Genomic DNA, 20000 nt, shown 5'->3' with positions numbered 1-20000 from the left:
TCTCTCTCGTCCGCACACTCCTTCATTACTATTATATCCTTCCATTCTCTCCCTCCTTCATATCTTGTCACTCTTCCTCTCCTCCTCCTCCTCTTCCTCCTTCGCCTCCTTCGTCACGCCCCTCCACCCTCTCCTTCACCTTCACCTTTGCTGTCCTTCTCCTGCAGAGTGAAGGAGGAAATATGTAAACGACCAGAGTGCCTGAGAGAGAGAGGGAGAGAGGGAGAGGGAGAGGCTAATATTTTCACTATTTTTGTATCCATTTTTCCTTCATTATTTGGTCTTATTGCAGTTTTCTATGAGGGATTTTTTTTTTATTATTTTATCCTCTATTTTGTATAAGGCATTTTATTGTTATTTTTATGATTTTGGCTTCTGATTTATAAGTTTGTAATGATCTGGTATAAGAAAATTCCGTCTTTTTATAGAGAGAGAGAGAGAGAGAGAGAGAGAGAGAGAGAGAGAGAGAGAGATTTAACCTGTAATGATCTGGTATAAGAAAATTCCGTCTTTTTATAGAGAGAGAGAGAGAGAGAGAGAGAGAGAGAGAGAGAGAGAGAGAGATTTAACCTATTTTTTTTTTATTTCTGAAGATTCTTTTCCTTACCCCACACATATTGCTTATACTTCTGTTATACTTTTATACTTTTATTGATCCTTATTTGAAAACGCTTTATTTATTTGTTTATCTATTTACCTTATTTATTCATATATCTGTTTACTTATACGATGAAGGGAGTATAACATAAAACAGGAAAATAAAACAAACTATTACGAAGACGACGATGAGATGCGAAGAAAGAGATAGAGAGAAAAACAAAAGCAAACAAAAAAAAAAAAAAACGGAGAAAGCGAAGCAAAAAAAAAAAAAAAGGAAAAGAGAAAAATGTGAAAATTAAAGGAAATAAACTTATGACCAAGGAGACGGCAAAGTTCTAAGGGACGATTGAGTGTTCGGGGGCATTTCAGGTTCTTTTGGGGGCTCGAATCTGGACGAGACTCGCTGCTCAAAACAGGTGACTCGTTTTTTTTTTTTTTTTTTTCTTGTGCAGCTTTTTCTTGCCTTTTTGCTTTCCCTTTTTTTTTTTTCTTAGCTTCAACAATTCATCGTCCAAGGTTTGTTTTTTGGAGGTTTGGAGGTTGTGTGTGTGTGTGTGGTGTGTGTGTGTGTGTGTGTGTGTTAAGAATTACTTTTTTCCCCTTTCATGGTTGACAAAATACAATGAAACAGGTATTCAGAATGAGCCTTTCGCTGTGACAGTGTTGTCTTCCCTTCTGCAGGAGTGAAGATGCCGCAGTGCCTTGCAGAGTTAGCGGCGCCACGAGGCAAGCCGTTAGTCACAGCAGGCGGCGGAGTAGTGGCAGGGCGCGGCTGTGGGTGTTGCCTGGCAGCCACAATACTTGCCGCTGTAATATTGTGTTGTGATGGTGTTGAGAGACTGGCACCACCACCACCACCACCACCACCAGCGACAGGCGACGATGTTTCAGACAACGATAAAAAAGGTCGGTAATGTTCTTGCCCTGTGCTTGAATTAGTGTCTTGAAATGCTTTGGGTGCCTGAATGGACGAATATCACTTCTCAGGCGCGCCGTGTCCCTAGCAATGAGGAGTGATAGGCTGCCCTCGTGCCCTTAACAAACCAGTCTCCTCCTCCTCCTCCTCCTCCTCCTCTTCCTCTCTCTCTATCCGCGTTTCTTTGTCATGTCAATCTCACTCAGCGTCACATTCGTGAGTCCTAGATGTTATTTCACCCCTTCTCTCCTTCACTCCTTCATTCCTTCCCTCCTCACTAACCACTTTCGCCCCGCATTTTTCCTTCATCTCATCGATTTCTTCAGTCATATCCTTCTCTCTCTTCTCCCTCTCTCATCCATCCCTTCAATCATTCTCTCTCTCTCTCTCTCTCTCTTCTCTCTCTCTCTCTCTCTCTCGCTCTCTCTCTCTCTCTCTCTCTCTCTCTCCTCTCATCTTTTCCCGTATTCTAATTGTGCTTTGCTCTCTCACCACCACTATTTTCAAAGGCCTCAAATATGATTAGCCACGTTCTCAAGAGTGTTTCTCCTGATAATAATATAAGAATCTTGTCAATCTGTCACTAGAACCGTAAAACACCCTTTAAAACGCAAGTCACTTCGACTAGAGCTTTTTGGAAGTAGTGGAGGTGTTGGCGGAAGTGTTTCGGGTCCTTATGTCATCAGCTCCCTCTCTACCCAGTCTCCTTACTTCCCTCACCCCTCCTCCCTTTGTCTCCCCGGCTTCTCTAATCTTTCCCCAGCTTCTTCCTCATACCTTTTACTCTCCCCTCATTCCCTAAGATTTATTCCCTTCGTCTCCTCCTCATTATTTATTTCTTAACGTCTGCTCATCTTCTTTCCTTCTCTAGAACTTGTCGCATTCATTGTCAGATTTTCTTTCCTTTTTGTCCAGTCCTCTCACCAGTTCTTTCTAGTCTCATTCATTCCCTCATTCACGCCTTCCCTCAACCTCCCTTATTTGAAACGTAAGAAAATAAGGGAAGCTGCAAGAATCCATCAGGCCTACATGTGGCAGTACCTGTGCTAAACATGCTTACGTATTTCCACCTGTCGTTCTTATCCATACATTGTTTAATTTCGTCTTGAAGCTTCCTAATGACTCGGCACCTCATTTCCTAAGTCTTTATTTTTTTGTTTATTTTTTTTTGGTTACGTATTCTATCTAATTCCTTCATTATCCTACGCACAACTAGTCTTTTATTTCCTTCTCTCCTTCAACTCCAACCCGAGCACCTCCTTTTCACTGCCTTTTTCTTTACTTATTCTACCCATAACTCCTCCATATATCCTACAACTAGTCCTTCAGTCCTTCCCTTCCACCTCCTTCACCACCACCTCACGCTCCACCGCTCCCCTACTCCAAACACACCACACACACACACACACACACACACACACACACACACACACACACACACACACACACACACACACACACACACACACACACACACACACACACACACACGTTCCCTGACACTTCTCTCCCTTCCCTAAGTTTCACAAGGCTTCCCAAGGGGTTTCACGATACCAGAACCTTCTCCTTGTTACCTTTTCCCTATCTTCCCTTCTAAACATTTCTTCCCATCCCATCTCTTCTTTCACTCCTATTTTTTTTCTATATTTTTTCATGGCATTTTTTTTTCCTTCCTCTCTTCTGCATCCACTTTCCTGGTGTTTATTCTTTCATCTTTCATTTTTTTCCTTCTTTCTTTATTTGCTCTTCTAACATTTTTTTATTTCTATATTGATTGTACATTTTTTTTTTTAATGTTGTGCAATATTATGTAAATTTGTTTGTATAGTGTTGTGCATATGATGTACGAGTATAATGTATTAGCGTAATGTTAAAAAGAAAATATATATCAGCTGTTCTCCTCCTCCTCCTCCTCCTCCTCCTCCTCTCACAGGGATGCTCATTTCTTCCCGTCTTGTCACTTCATCCACTCATTAATTATCCCATTCCTCATTCACTCCTTATCCCTCATTTCCTTCTCCATTCATTCCTCATTCATTCGACCCATTCATCCTTTCTTTCACCCATTCCCTCATCCATTCCTCAGTTTTAGTCATTCATTCATTCTTCATTCCTTTCAATTCATCCCCCCAGCATGGTTTCTTCCACTACTTCTTGTACGAATCACTTCCTTCATTTCTCATTCCTTCACTCCTTCATTATTCACTCACTACCACATTCACTCCATCCATATCTGCATTCACTCTTCATCCTCCACCCAGTGCAAGCCGCCCACCTCCTTGTTATGAGGCACAGGTAAGGCGCCACACCTGTTCCACTGCGACAACACCTGGCGTCTGGTAGTGTCATTTGCTTCGCGCACAGGAGGCCTCGAGGGATGGCAAAGGAGAGGGCGGGGAATAGCGGGCGGGGAGGCGTCAAGAGGAGAAGTAGGGGAAAGAAGAATGGGAAGAGGGGAAGTAGGACAGTAAAAATGGTCGAAGAAGGGAGTGTTGTAGGAATAAGCAAATGTAGATAACTTGGGAGGAGGAGGAGGAGGAAGAAGATAGAAATATTAAATCGACGAATGTAGTGGACCGTATGAGAAGAGGAAGAGGAAGAAGAAAAGGTGACAAAAAGGAGAAGAAAAAAAAAAGATGGCAAAAAAAAGGAGAGGAAAAAGAAAAAGGTGATCAGAAGAAAAGTGCAAGGCGTTGGGGAAAAAAAGTACTTAGGGGAAAAGGAAGGAGGAGGAGGAAATTAATGGAAGGAAAGGAGATAAAAATATTAATAAGGAGAGAAGATGAAGATAGAATGAAAGGGTAAAAAAAAATTATGGTATAAGAAGAGGTAATTAGGAGAGGATGAAAAGCCTAAACGTGGAGAGGAGGAGGAAATAGAAGAAAAGAAAAAAGAGAAAATTAAGTAATAAGGAAGAGAAGAGAAAATAGAAGAGGTACAATAAAGTAAAAGGAGAGAGAGAGAGGAAGAGAAGAGAAAATAGAAGAGGTACAATAAAGAAAAAGGAGAGAGAGAGAGAGAGAGAGAGAGAGAGAGAGAGAGAGAGAGAGAGAGAGAGAGAGAGAGAGAGAGAGAGAGAGAGAGAGAGAGAGAGAGAGAGAGAGAGAGAGAGAGAGAGAGAGAAAATATAGAAGAGGTACAATAAAGAAAAAGGAGAGAGAGAAATAGAAGAGGTACAATAGAGAGAGAGAGAGAGAGAGAGAGAGAGAGAGAGAGAGAGAGAGAGAGAGAGAGAGAATCAAGGGTAACCTCACGAATGAAGGGAAGCTGAGGAATATTGATAAATTGCATGAGGGAGCGAGAAAAGCAATGAAAGGGAGGGAGACCGAGAGAGAGGATGAGGGAGGATAGAGGGAAGGAAAAGGGAGGATTATGGGAGGCAAGGAGGACGTAGATCACTGAGCTGTGTGAGATTGGGATCATCTTTCCTACCTGGAGGAGGAGGAGGAGGAGGAGGAGGAGGAGGAGGAGGAGGAGGAGGAGGAGGAGGAGAAGCGTACGTAGAGGAAGGGAAGGAAAGGAAAGGACAGACGGTTCTTCAGTTCTACGTACGTACACACACACACACACACACACACACACACACACACACACACACACACACACACACACACACACACACACACACACACACACACACACACACACAGGAGAGGATCAAAGAATTTTGCAAGAGAAATCCAAATATAGTGAATGGAGGAAGATGAAGGGGAAGAGGAGGAGGAGGAGGAGGAGGAGGAGGAGGAGGAGGAGAAATATATAGGAATTGTTAATGCCAAGGCACCTGCTGATGTATAACGGCCACGTCTGTTTGATTTGCATTCCACGTCCTGGTGATACTAGGTGTGGAAGAGTAGGATAGAAATAGAGCAAGAGTTCTCCCCGCCCACCTCTCCCTCCAGGAACACTCAGAAGGGAACACTATTGTATCTTGAAGAAAACGAGAGGATGGAGGTTTTTTGCAATGAATAATGATGATAATAATGATAATAATAATACAATTATATCTATATATTATTATTATTATTATTATTATTACGTGTAGTAGTAGTAGCAGTAATACCTAAGAGTAGTAATAGTAGTTAGTAGTAGTAGTAATGTTGATAATGGTAGAAGAAATGAGGATAGAAGAGAAAAAAGAGGAGGAGGAGAAGGAGGAGGAGGAGGAGGAGGAGGAGGAGGAGGAGGAGGAGGGAAAGAAAGAAAAGGAAGTCAAAAAGGAGGAGGAGGAGGCGGAGGAAAATGGGTAGCACAAAAAATGAGAAGGATAAGGAAGATGTCTAGGTAGGAGGAGGAGGAGGAGGAGGAGGAGGAGGAGGAGGAGGAGGAGGAGGAGGAGGAAGAAGAAGAAACGAAGACTTCATCCCCTGAGTACCCGGGCACAGCTGGCAAGGGGGGAAGGAGGAGAGGACGAAGGAAGGAGCAGGAGGAGGAGGAGGAGGAGGAGGAGGAGGAGGAGGAGGAGGAGGAGGAGGAGGAGAGAGAGAGAGAGATGTTCGACTCTTGACCAGCAGGGGCACAGGAAACGCAGGTAACAGTGCAGGTGTTTATTCACAGAAGGTGTGAACAGAAGGCTGGAGGTAGGTGATCTCCCGGCGCCAGGCCGCGCACTTCAACTTAACACTTATGACTGAAGCCTAGCTCGTTCACTCATACACGTATTCATGCCTCACACAAGTCTCGCTCATTCACTCGTTCACACAACTAGCTAACAACCACACACCTCCCCCGAGACATAAGGAAGATTCCTTATCTTTGTTATGGCTACCGTAACACATGAAACAAAGTTACAATGATTGAAGTACAGAAAACACGGTACATATACACAAAACAAACACAGCGTACAATGAACACGTACGACTAATCGTAGGTGCTACGGTGCCACCGCACCTGCAGTCGTCTCGGCTCCCTACGCTGTCGGCTGCTTCGACGCTCTGGTTGCTCTCGGCCACGGTGTACCCCGTTACCCTGATGCTCCGGGCTGCCGGGATGGTGGTGTTCCTCGTGACCCTGATGCTGAAGCGCTGCACCGCCATGAGCGGTGTGCTGCTCGACAGGAAGGGGAGCAAGAGGTCTGTGTGGGCGTAGGTGTCTTCTATTACGCCACATCACGCGACCGCTGCCCATCTTGATGAGGTAGTCTCTCCTTCGCCCAACAGCCACGATGACACCCAGGCGATCCCAGAGGCCTGTCGTGTGATCTTGAACGTCGACGTGGCCACCGAGGTGCAGGAGAGGAAGAGTACGGGCGGACGCGTCGTGGCGAAGTTTCGCTTTCTTCCTCAGTCGCTCTGCCTTGGCGTCGCACTCATCAGCAGCGCGCTGCCACTGCTGAGCGTATGAGCGATGATGAGCCGGGACACAGGACCTCATAGGATGACCGAAGAGGACTTGTGCTGGTGATCGCCCTTCCGCCCTCGGAGTGTTGCGCAGTTCCAGCAACCCGCGAGCGAACGCATCCTCGTCCAGGTGTCCCTGCTGTGTGGTCGTGAGGATCAGCTTCTTCACGGACTTGACCGCTGCCTCGGCGTGACCATTGGAGCGTGGATAATGAGGTGAAGATACACGATGCTCCACCCCCCATCGAGCCAGGAAGCGCCGTACCGATGAAGAAGTGAACTGCGGTCCACCGTCAGTCCTCAGGAGAACAGGCACGCCCGTGTCGGCGAACACACCCCGAAGGACACGAACGAGCTGATCAGCCGATGCTGGACGTGAGCATGCAGACACGTGAGGCCACCCAGACAAGCGATCTACATACACGAGGTATGTACGGCCTGCTGCGTGGAAGTAGTCTGCAGAAACTGACTCAAACACCCTGCTGGGTGTGTCCGTGTCCTGCCAGAGAGGTTCGTTGGCTTGGCTTGGTAGGAGTGGACGGCATAGTGAGCATCCAGAAACGACGTTCTCAACGTCTCTGTCCATACCAGGCCAGTACACCGTTTGTCGGGCCTGTCGCTTGGTGCGCTCCATCCCCTGATGACTGTCATGGAGTCGCTCTAGTGTTTCTCGGCGGAGGCTGTGAGGAATAAGAAGCCTCGGCCCGTAAACCACCAGGTCGTCGTCTACGGCCAGCAGACTGCGCACCGGCCAGTACGTACGCAAGCGGTGATCGAGGTCGTGGCAATGATCAGGGAAGCCCTCGATGATGACGTTCTTGAGCAAGCGGCTCCCCGTCTCTTGCTGCTGCGGCACGTACCATTTCCACAGTCTGATCCTGGAGTGGTGCTAAGCGGACGCCGTCCTCATTGGTGGCAGATAACGCTGAGATGACCGCTGAGTGGAGAGGGTCGAGGTCACCAGAAGTAGCAGCATCCTCTTCCTCCACTGGGTCCTGTACTGGAGCACGTGAGAGGGCGTCGGGCCCCGCACGCTGCTGTGGCGTTGGGTCGTAGGAATGAGGCCAGCTGATCACTTCTGTGGGCGTAGATAGAGGTGGCTGCGAGGCGGTCGGGTACTTGATGGAGCTGTTGCCGGTGTGCTGTTCTTCCCTGCGTAGCGGTCGGATTTGAGCCGGAAAATCTTCGGGGAGGATTCCGAGAGCGATGGAATCGTACCAGCTAAGCAGCGCCCCCTTCACCTCCTTCACCACGCTCACAACAGTCTCAGCTTCCCTGTCGCCCAGTTGCAAGTGCGACGAGAAAGTTCCTACACAGGTGAGGGGGTGATTACCGGCAGCATAAAGTCCATCACCATCAGCGGGCGCCAAGCTGGAGGGCGGGATTCCAAGGAGTGTTGCCGTGTCGAGGCCAATAACGGTCGTTTCGGCCCCAGAGTCAGGAGTCCACGTAATCTTGTCTCTTCCAGCGGGATGTGTGGCGGTAATGAGCACCTGGGGCGCAGGTCGTGCCGTCACCGTCTTTGTGTATACGCCTGATAAGAGCTGGTATACACTGGCACTGGCTCCCCGCCTCGGGCCTGCACCGCGATGAGGAGAGACAGTTGAGGAACTCCTCGAAGCTCCTCGTCGTTTCCTCACTGTCTGCTGACATACACTCGCAAAATGCCCTCTTTTCCCTGCAGTTACGACACACTTTATCTATTGCCTGGCATCCCCTTTTGTCACTGCGACAATCTTTGCCACAACGATAACAGCCCGTGGGGCTTGAGCCCCCGAAACTGCCCTTCCTGTAGTTCGAGACAGCGTTCACACCATGGCTCGAAGAGTGAGAGCCGCCCCTTAGTACTGCACTACACTGGTTAGCGCTCTCTGATGCTCTGCAAATATCTATGGCGTTTTCAAGGGTGAGTTTCTTGTTTTCCAGCATGCGTTTCAGAGCCACTTCGTCTCGTGTCCCAACGACAATTCTGTCACGCAGCTGATGGTTTATGCACTGGTCGCAAAAGTCACAGAAATTGGCGATTTCCTTTACAGCACATAAAAAGTCGTCAAAACCTTCTTGCGTTTCTTGCACGCGGGAGTAGAAGTCTCTTCTATCCATGATGATGTTGCGCTGGCTTCGCAGGTACTCACACATTGCATCGAGGATGGTTCTTAACTCCGCGTCTCTCGGTAAGCTTATCCCGTAGCGAAGTGTACGGGTCCACTCGTCGTCTAGGACAGCAGCGAGTGCCGCCCTCTGCTCAGCCAGGGAGAGACAGTCTATCCTGGCGAGGGTTACGTATCCTTCAAACTTATGGCGCCACGTGTCGAACTCACGTAAAGATGCTGACGCCGTTAAGTGAGGAATGATGGTGGCGGACGTCGGGAACCTCGCGCCCTGGGTAGACGTGCTGCGGGCTGTGGTTTCGCCTTCATTGCTCGCCGTGGTGCGACTGGGAGCTTGTGTCCCCACTCTCTCCAGCAGCTGGGTTAAACGCTCCTCGCGAGCCTGACTCTGCTCCGACTGTCGCGCTAGCAGGGCAGCCAGCGCCTCCAACTGCTTCTCCATTCTGCGCCGTACCCACTGCAGCCTTGTCCTGATCCTACTCACTGCGCCATGTTCGACTCTTGACCAGCAGGGGCACAGGAAACGCAGGTAACAGTGCAGGTGTTTATTCACAGAAGGTGTGAACAGAAGGCTGGAGGTAGGTGATCTCCCGGCGCCAGGCCGCGCACTTCAACTTAACACTTATGACTGAAGCCTAGCTCGTTCACTCATACACGTATTCATGCCTCACACAAGTCTCGCTCATTCACTCGTTCACACAACTAGCTAACAACCACACAAGAGAGAGAGAGAGAGAGAGAGAGAGAAAGAAAGAAGAGAGGAGAAGGATGAAAGGAGGAGGAGAACGGTGAAGGAAGAGGAGAGGGGAAAAGGAGAAAGAGGGTGAAGGAAGGAGAAGGGGGTGAAGAAAGAAATAGAGGATAAAAGGAGAAGAGGATGAAGGAGAGGAGAGAAGAGCAGGATGAAGGAAGGAGGAGGAAGGAGAAGAGAGAAGAGCAGGATGAAGGAAGGAGGAGGAGGAGGAGAGTGAATGAAGGAAATTGTGTGGTAAGGGAGAGTAAAGGCAGATTGCTAAAGTGGTAAAGAGGAGAATAAAAGGAGGAGGAGAGGATGAGAGAAGGAAGACAAGATAAAGAAAGGAGGAGGAGAGAATGAAAAAAAGAGAGGCTAAAAGAAACAGGAAAATATGATAAAATAAGTAGTGTGTTTAACGGATAGATAAAGTTTGCCATAGAGAGAGAGAGAGAGAGAGAGAGAGAGAGAGAGGAAGAGAATTTGGGGAAGGAAAGGAAGCAAGTGGTGGTGGTGGTGATGGTGGTGGTAGTTAATGGTGGCAGTAATTGGCACTTATGTAATCCATCTGTGGTGCCATAAAGTGTGACGGCTCTTATTGGCATTCCTGACACCCCTTGGCACCTCCCTGATCCCCCTCCCCCCTCCTCACCCCTGACCCCATGACCCCCTGACCATCTGCTGCTAACCACCACTAATTTCTGCCATTTTTTATCCATTTTTTATTTTTTTTTATTTTGGTTTAATTTTTTTTAGGTCTCTCTTGGTCAGTATTTTTTTTTCTTTTCTTATTTTTTTCTCTTGTATCTCGTCCTCTTTTACTTTTGGGTCTTCCTTCCTTCCTTCATTCCTTCCTCTCCTGCGTCTTCTAATTCTTCTTCTTAGTCTTCCTTTATCTTCTCTGTTTCCAATCCTCCTTTTCCTGTCTCTTCCCTCTCCTTCTTCCTTTAACCCTCTCTTGTATCACCTCCTCCTTTTCCTGTCTCTTCCCTCTCCTTCTTCCTTTAACCCTCTCTTGTATCATCTCCCTCTTCCTTTTTCTCTGTCACTTTCCTATCTCTCTCTCTCTCTCTCTCTCTCTCTCTCTCTCTCTCTCTCTCTCTCTCTCTCTCTCTCTCTCTCTCTCTCTCCCTCCCTCCTTTAATACCTCTTCCTCCTTCCTTTCTTCCTCACTTTATTTCTTTCCTTCTCCCTTCACCTTCTCCTGTACCTCTTCCTCCTTTTTCTATTTGCCTTTCGCTCTCCTCCTTTTCCCTCTCTCTTTGTCTCTTCCTTTCCCTTTATTCCTCCTCCTCCTCCTTCCACCTTCTCTTGTACCTCATCCTATTTCTTCATTTGTCTTTCGCTCCCCTCTTTATCCCCTCTCTATCTCTCCCTTTCCCTCTGTCCTTCCTCTTCCTCCTCCTCCTCCTCCTCCTCCTTCTCTTCCTCCTCCGTCAAGTGAGTTACGCCATCCACTTACCCACTATTTCACGCCTCATGAAACACTGCAGTGGGTTCTCCGCCGCCCGCGTAGCTCCTCCCTTTCAATGTTTATTTGTCCGCGGGCGTGTTCCTCCGGGCGTGGGGGGGGCGTAAGTCAACATAGGCGGGCTGGGAGGGTGGGATGATGGATGGGTGGATGAGTGGATGGGCTGGTAGGTGCAGAATTGAAGGGTTAATGGGATGGGCAGACTGGGGGATTAGTAAGGTGAAGGGATGAGATGGGGAAGAAAGATTGTATTGTGTTAGGGAGGGGGAAGTTAGGTTATTAATAAGGTTTGGTGTGAATGAAGAAGGGGTAGAGAGAGAGAGAGAGAGAGAGAGAGGAGAGAGAGAGAGAGAGAGAGAGAGAGAGAGAGAGAGAGAGATGAGAGAGAGAGAGAGAGAGAGAGAAGGCTGGGATGAATGAGGAATTAGAATGGATTGGAAGGATAATGCACAAATTGAAGAGGAAAATAAGTTTCTATTGATTGCAAGATGAAAGAAGTGAGAATGAATAGGGAACTGATAAAACAATGAGATAAAAAAAGAATGAAAGAAAAGTGAGAATAAATAGAAAATTGAAGGACGAAATTATGAAAAAGAATACAATGATGAAATTCAAGGTGATTGCGATACAGAAAAAGGAATAATAGCAGAAAATTTGATAATAAATGAAGGCAAGAAAAAATAAAACTAAAGAAATGGATAAAGAAAAGAATGACAAAAGAATAAAGAAGATAATAATGACGATAATGAATTAATAAGAGTGAATGGATGAATGAGAAGATATTAGAAGACATGGACAGGAGGAGGAGGAGGAGGAGGAGGAGGAGGAGGAGGAGGAGGAGGACAAAAAGGAGGAGATGATGAGGAGGACATTAATTCGTGCGCGTCAAAAGGAATGAAGGACAGAAGGACATGAATGAGAAAAGTGAACAAAGATGGTGGAAATTGGAAGAAAGAGAATAGAGAGGAAGGTGAATGGAGGAGTAAAAAGAGAGAAAGCAGCAGGAGGAGGAGGAGGAGGAGGAAGAGGAGGAGGAGGAAGCAAAACGTCAATAATGTGAAGCTTTCGTTGTACTTTTTTGCAAACCCTTTGAAGCTTTTGTTTTTTTTTTGTTCTCCATTTTAAGCTCCTTTTTTTGGGTCGAGTTCATAAAAAAGAAAATAAATAAATAAAACAAGCAGAGAAGGAGATAGATTAATTACTAAATAGATGGAAAATGTGATAATTACTAAATAGATGGAAAATGTGATAATTGTGTTGATGTGATGAAAATGTGACGAAATGAATAGATAAAACAGATAATAATTGAAAAAAATACGAATAAATGAATAAAGAATAGGTAAGAAAGGAAGAAAGATGAGAAAGAAAGATGAAGAGAAAGTAAGTTCATATTGCTAACACGTTTCCTTTAAAATAGATAAATGAATGGATAGAAGAAATAAGTAAAATCCAAATAAATAAATAGAAGAAATGATAGATAAAATCCTTGTTTGAAGAAATGATAGATAAAATCCTTGTTTGCAATTTTCCGTTTCAGTGATTAGCGCTTAATTAGGACGGTTAGCGGCAGGTGAGGCAGGTAATCAAGGCTGTGGAGTTATTATTATTATTTTTTTATGTAATTAATTGATGGCAGTCATAAAAGACTTCGATCACTTTCGTTACTTGAATATTTTGTTACGTTTTTTTTTTATTTGCATGACTGGAAGACTGAGATGATGATGCAAAAATAGAATAAAATAAAGTAAAGTAAAAGAAAAATGAAACTAAATCAAATACTTTGTTCGGTTCTGGTTTCAGATTTGTATTTCCTTTCCATTGATTTTTTTTTCCCTTCAAACTCAAATGTTCAAAATGAAGTCGTTTATTAGCCATATATTTCGATTCGGTTTCAGATTTGTATTTCCTTTCCATTGATTTTTTTTCCCCTTCAAACTCAAATGTTCAAAATGAAGTGGTTTATTAGTCATATCAGTGTAAGCGTAAGTTTGATCCTCGTATCTAAATCCATCATATACAAGTGGCTGTGTCCATTAAATCGATTATTTTTGAATGGCTCCTTTAAAAAAAAAAGTTTTCTATCTTCTAATACCCTGCGATGGTCACAAGTTACATCTTACTGTTTGTGTTCGGAGTTAGGGCTTACACACACACACACACACACACACACACACACACACACACACACACACACACACACACACACACACACACACACACACTACAAATAACAAAAATACAAATACATTAGAAGGAAAGAATGAGATAGAAGGAAAGAATGAGATTGATAAAAGGAGGAGGAAAGAAGGAAGCAAGAACAAAGGAGAGAACTGGAGGAAGGAAGCAATAAAGGAGAAGGAAAGAACAAGGATGCAAGCAATTAAGAATTAGCAAAAAGGGAAGAAAGGAAATAAGGAAGGAAAAAAGAAAATAAGAAAGGAAATTATAGACAGGAGGAAGGGGAGGAAAGAATTAAGACAGTGGGAGAAGAGAGGGAAGGAGAAACAAAAGCAATAAATGACAAAGAAAAAAAAGATGTAGAAAAAAATAAAAATAGCAAAATTAAAGAAAAAAATCATTTGAAAAGGCAATATTGTATTCGAAATAGAAAACGGAATTCTCAGCTTATAGAAATTAGATGAAAACATGAAAATAAACAGATTTTCCATTCCATTTCAAAATAAACATAAAAAAAAAATGTGCACTTAAGCATTTGAAAACAGTACCTAACGTGATTTTCAGCTTTAAGTTCTAGTACAAGTAGTTTTCTCTGGCTGAGGGAAAAAATAAGAATAAATAAATAAAAACGAATGAAAAACAACCACTGAAAACACGGCAATAGTAGCAGTAATTGTTATCATTATCGCTATTGATGGTTACTGTTGTTACTGTAGTAAGAGTAGTAGTAGTAGCAGTAGTAGTAGCAGTAGTAGCAGCATGTGTCATCGGTGTTTTGTTCGCAGGAAGCAGGGAGGTACTGTGGGGGTTGTCTCAGCTGCGGTTTGTATGAAAAAGCATGTTGTATTCAGGTGGGAGGGAGATCGTAATCTTGACATGTGTGGGGGATAGAGAGAGAGAGAGAGAGAGAGAGAGAGAGAGAGAGAGAGAGAGAGAGAGAGAGAGAGAGAGAGAGGGAGAGAGAGAGAGAGAGAGAGAGAGAGAGAGAGAGAGAGAGAGAGAGAGAGAGAGAGAGAGAGACCATATATTATTCTCAGGACTAAGAATCAATTTTATCAATTGTCATTCTTTTGTCTTATGTTTGTAGTAGTAGTAGAAGTAGTAGTAGTAGTATAGATAAGAGCAAGAGACAGCAGTAGTAAAACAAGGAGGTAGAATAAAAGCAGGCATGAAATATAGAGATAGCAGAAGATCAGAACTTGCTGAGGGACTGAGGGAGGAGGAGGAGGAGGAGGAGGATTTACACGCCTTCAGTGAGAGGTGGGTAGGAGAAAAGAGGAAGAGGAGGAGCACAGTGCCATTAAAAATATTGCTCCTCCTTCTCCTCCTCCTCCCATTCCTCCTCCTCCTCTTCTTTCTCTACCTTCTCCATCTCCACTTCCTCTTCCTCTTATTCACCACCTCAACGCCTCTCTTTTTTCGTACCTTGCCTCTTTTCTCTCCCATCACTCTGCTGCTTCCTTTTCCTCTTCCTCCTACAGCTTTCCTCCTCCTCTCCTCCTCCTCCTCCTCCTCCTCTGGTCGTTAGTGTCAAAGAGGACTGAGGTGAGGCAGAACCATACAGGTGGCTAATACGTCCCTCTTTGTAGCAAGAAGAAGAAGAAGAAGAAGAAGAGGAGGAGGAGGAGGAGGAGGAGGAGGAGGAGGAGGAGGAGGAGGAATTGATGGAGAATGGCAGGGAGGAGGGAACGAATGAAAAACAACCACTGAAAACACGGCAATAGTAGCAGTAATTGTTATCATTATCGCTATTGATGGTTACTGTTGTTACTGTAGTAAGAGTAGTAGTAGTAGCAGTAGTAGTAGCAGCAGCATGTGTCATCGGTGTTTTGTTCGCAGGAAGCAGGGAGGTACTGTGGGGGTTGTCTCAGCTGCGGTTTGTATGAAAAAGCATGTTGTATTCAGGTGGGAGGGAGATCGTAATCTTGACATGTGTGGGGGATAGAGAGAGAGAGAGAGAGAGAGAGAGAGAGAGAGAGAGAGAGAGAGAGAGAGAGAGAGAGAGAGAGAGAGAGAGAGAGAGAGAGAGAGAGAGAGAGAGAGAGAGAGAGAGAGAGAGAGAGAGACCATATATTATTCTCAGGACTAAGAATCATATTTATCAATTGTCATTCTTTTGTCTTATGTTTGTAGTAGTAGTAGAAGTAGTAGTAGTAGTATAGATAAGAGCAGAGACAGCAGTAGTAAAACAAGGAGGTAGAATAAAAGCAGGCATGAAATATAGAGATAGCAGAAGATCAGAACTTGCTGAGGGAGGAGGAGGAGGAGGAGGAGGAGGAGGAGGAGGAGGAGGAGGAGGAGGAGGAGGAGGAGGAGGAGGAGGAGGAGGAGGAGGAGTAGGAGGACTGAGGGAGGAGGAGGAGGAGCAGGAGGAGGAGGAGGAGGAGGATTTACACGCCTTCAGTGAGAGGTGGGTAGGAGAAAAGAGGAAGAGGAGGAGCACAGTGCCATTAAAAATATTGCTCCTCCTTCTCCTCCTCCTCCCATTCCTCCTCCTCCTCTTCTTTCTCTACCTTCTCCATCTCCACTTCCTCTTCCTCTTATTCACCACCTCAACGCCTCTCTTTTTTCGTACCTTGCCTCTTTTCTCTCCCATCACTCTGCTGCTTCCTTTTCCTCTTCCTCCTACAGCTTTCCTCCTCCTCCTCCTCTCCTCCTCCTCCTCCTCCTCCTCCTCTGGTCGTTAGTGTCAAAGAGGACTGAGGTGAGGCAGAACCATACAGGTGGCTAATACGTCCCTCTTTGTAGCAAGAAGAAGAAGAAGAGGAGGAGGAGGAGGAGGAGGAGGAGGAGGAGGAGGAGGAGGAGGAGGAATTGATGGAGAATGGCAGGGAGGAGGGAGGCCAGTGGAAGAGGGATGGTAGAATGTTCTATGTTGTTATAGAAGATGGATGTTTTTGAGAGAGAGAGAGAGAGAGAGAGAGAGAGAGAGAGAGAGAGAGAGAGAGAGAGAGAGAGAGAGAGAGAGAGAGAGAGAGAGAGAGAGAGAGAGAGAGAGAGAGAGAGTTTTGTAGACTTTTTTTTGGGTGAGGAGTAGAAGACTATTTATTGGAGAGACACTGCGATTTTTACTTCATGTGCTTTAATTGTGTTATTTTATCGTTTATTTACTTATTTATTCAGCCTTGTACCGTATACAATTAGTTTCGTTATAAGGTTACATTGTCTCTATTTTCTTTTCTCTTTTTTCTCTCTATTTTAAAAGACATCGTGTATTTGTCTCCCTTTCCTTTACAATTTCCCTTCACATCCATATAACTCATTACAACTCTTTCACGTACCAATACAGACCATCCACATTTACACCACCCGTCACTCCCCAACCATCTCCAATTCTTTTCCATCTCATCCACATTCCCATCACCCGTCACGTCCCAAGCATCCCCAGCATCTCTTAAGCCTCCCCAACCGCAATCAAGATCAGCTGGTCTCGGTAAACGCACACCACACCACCACACTCACCACATTCACCACATTCACCACGCCAGCTTAAGCAACGCATCACCGATTTCACATAGCCAGCCACACTCAAGGGCATATCAACCACACACACACACACACACACACACAGTGACTAGATAGGTGGATGAATATATGAGTGGATAATTAGAGGTGTAGATGAATGGTTCCGTTTGTAAGTGGTGGGAATTAGTGGATTAAGTGGAGAAATGGGTGGATGATTGGGTGTGTGAGTGAATTTAAGTGGAGGTGTGGATGGATGACTAACTAGACAAAAGGATGAATAGATTTAGAAGAGTGGATTAGTAGATAGTTGTGGATCAGATAAGTGGATGAACAGGATGACTGTGTAACTGAATGATTGGACGAGTGGATTAGAAGAGTGGATAAATGGATGCATGAATAAGGTGATAATTGAATAAATGGATGACTAGCTAACTGGAGTGACAGGCTAAGTGGATAACTGAACGAATTATTGACTGGATGAATGAATAAAGAGGTGGATGAGTGGATAAAGAGTGTGGATAACTGGAGGTGGCAAAATACTTAACATCCTTTAATCCGTTGTAATCCATTGAGAGAGAGAGAGAGAGAGAGAGAGAGAGAGAGAGAGAGAGAGAGAGAGAGAGAGAGAGAGAGAGAGAGAGAGAGAGAGAGGGGGTGGGGGAAGCTGAGGCGTGTTGACGGCTGGGAATAAACAGTGATTGGGGAAAATGAGGTTGGGTGATAAAATAAGAGGAACTGTGCAAAAAAAGAAAAAAAAATAAATGAATAAATAAATAAAGGGTTGAGAAAAAAAAGCTGATAAAGAAAATGAGGATGAATGGGAATCAGTAGACGTGAAAATGAGTTGCTTTCTTTCCGTTCTAAAAAAAAAAAAGTGAAGAAAAGACCAAGGAAAACAAAACAATAAGAGGAAAACTTTGAAGAGAAGGAAAACGATATACTAAATAAAAAGAAATTAAATAAATGAGAAGGAAACAAGTGTTAATATGTATAATAATAACAATTAATAATAATAATAATAATGAAGTAAATAGACACTTAGAAGTAAATTAAAGGAATATGTGAACTGAGATATATAACAGGAAAGAAAAGAAAGAGAAGGAAATAAGAACAAATACGAAGAATAATGAAAAATAAGAATATAAGTAAATTAAAGGAATATGTGAACTGAGATATATAACAGGAAAGAAAAGAAAGAGAAGGAAATAAGAACAAATACGAAGAATAATGAAAAATAAGAATACAAACTAAGAAACGGATAAGAGGAAAATACTAACAAATATATAAAGGAAAAACAATGATAAAAGAGTGTTAGGAGGGAGGAAGGGAGGAAGGAAGGAAGGAAGGACGAGGCATAGGATAGAAAAGAGAGAGGGAAAAAAACAAAGGAATAAAGAGAATACTTGAAGAGAAAAAAATAAAAGGAGAGAGAGAGAACGTAGAGAAAAGTGGAGTAAAGGAGAAATTGTGTATAAAGTAAAGATGAAGGAAAGAGAGAAAGAGATGGAAGGAGAAATGGAGACAGTAAGATGAAAAGGGCTAGAAACGGAGACTTGAGGAGGAGGAAGAGGAGAAGGGGAAGAAGAGGGAGAAGGAAGACAATGAGAAACTGAAAACGAGAAAGGAGGAAATAAAATGAAAGAATACGTACAGAAAGAGGAGGAGGAGGAGGGGGAGGAGGATCACGAAGAAATGAGAAGAGGAAAGAAATGAGAAAAAAAGAAACAAAGAATACTGAAGATGAAGGAGGAGGAAGACAAAGACGACTATAACGAGAGAGAGAGAGAGAGAGAGAGAGAGAGAGAGAGAGAGAGAGAGAGAGAGAGAGAGAGAGAGAGAGAGAGAGAGAGAGAGAGAGAGAGAGAGCAAACACGAGGATAGAAATAAGCATTTAAAAACGAACAAGGGAATAAAAGAGAAGAGAGAAAACAACATGTGGGAAGAATTGGCAAGAAAGAAGAGAAAGAAAAGAATAAACAGGATAGAGAAGGATGGGAAAAATGTCAAGAAGGAAGGAAGGAAGAGGAAGAAGAGGAAGTGTGTTTTTATATGCAATGGTTTCATGCTTTACCTGAGTTGCTAAGGTAGGACAGGTGTCTTGTTACGGGGATCAGCCAAGAGAGTTACGGGGATCAGCCGAGAGAGAGAGAGAGAGAGAGAGAGAGAGAGAGAGAGAGAGAGAGAGAGAGAGAGAGAGAGAGAGGTGGAGAATAGGATTGGTTACAGGTGCGACTAAAAAGAATTGTCATGTACTTTTGAAATGATTCTCTCTCTCTCTCTCTCTCTCTCTCTCTCTCTCTCTCTCTCTCTCTCTCTCTCTCTCTCTCTCTCTCATTTTCACTGTTTTCAATAATACACATTTTTTCTACTCCAATATCCATTTTTTTCCTTCGTTCAAAAATTTTCCTTTACGATTCATTGTGTTCAATATTGCATTTTTTCTTCTAAACTGAAAAAAAAACTAAAAAAAAAATCCTCCATTCGTTTTTCCTGCGTGTATTTCGATATCTCCAGTTATTCTTTATTTCATCAGTTTCATTTCAGTACCGTGAAGTTTATCGTAAATATTCGGTCAATTTCAATATTACACCGTCGTTAAGTTTATGCGATAATTTGTGTTACGTGTAAAAGACGACGAATTGAACGAAATGAAAATGATATGCAAAATTAAGTGTCGATTTTTGTGTGTGTGGTGGGGAGAGAGAGAGAGAGAGAGAGAGAGAGAGAGAGAGAGAGAGAGAGAGAGAGAGAGAGAGAGAGAGAGAGAGAGAGAGAGAGAGAGAGAGAGAATCAGTCCTGTTTGTAATCTACGAGCATGATGAACTCTCAGCCTTTCCTTCTTCCTCTCCCTCTCTCTCTCTCCCTCTCCCTCTCTCTCTCCCCTTCCCTCTCTCTTCCTCTCCTCCCTCTCCATTCTCTTCCTTTCCTTTCCTTTCCCCTCCTGTGTCTCTCTCCGTCCCCTCGACTCTCTCTCTCTCTCTCTCTCTCTCTCTCTCTCTCTCTCTCTCTCTCTCTCTCTCCCACTCCCACTCTCTCCCTCTCTCTCCCTCTCTCCCTCTCCCTACTCCCACTCTCTCCCTCTCTCTCCCTCTCTCCCTCTCCTACTCCCACTCTCTCTCCCTCTCCCTCTCTCTCGGGACTGCTCTGTCAGCTCGTCAATCAACGCCTGATATATAAAATGTGAATA

General features: G+C 44.4%; 1 long non-coding RNA gene across 2 annotated transcripts in view; it reads left to right on the top strand.

Moving 5' to 3' along the window:
* Positions 1-20000, top strand: part of LOC135111412 (uncharacterized) — a 46582-nt gene that overhangs the window by 13911 nt on the left and 12671 nt on the right. The window contains exon 2 of one of the 2 annotated variants that reach the window (XR_010273732.1): positions 1282-1506. This is a non-coding gene — a long non-coding RNA (uncharacterized LOC135111412). Of the gene's footprint in view, positions 1-1281; positions 1511-20000 lie in introns of both variants that reach the window. The other variant, XR_010273733.1, reaches the window with a different exon arrangement.

This window comes from Scylla paramamosain, chromosome 22, assembly GCF_035594125.1.
Source record: "Scylla paramamosain isolate STU-SP2022 chromosome 22, ASM3559412v1, whole genome shotgun sequence".
NCBI classification, from domain to species: Eukaryota; Metazoa; Arthropoda; class Malacostraca; order Decapoda; family Portunidae; genus Scylla; species Scylla paramamosain.
This window is presented reverse-complemented; position numbering and strand designations above follow the sequence as displayed.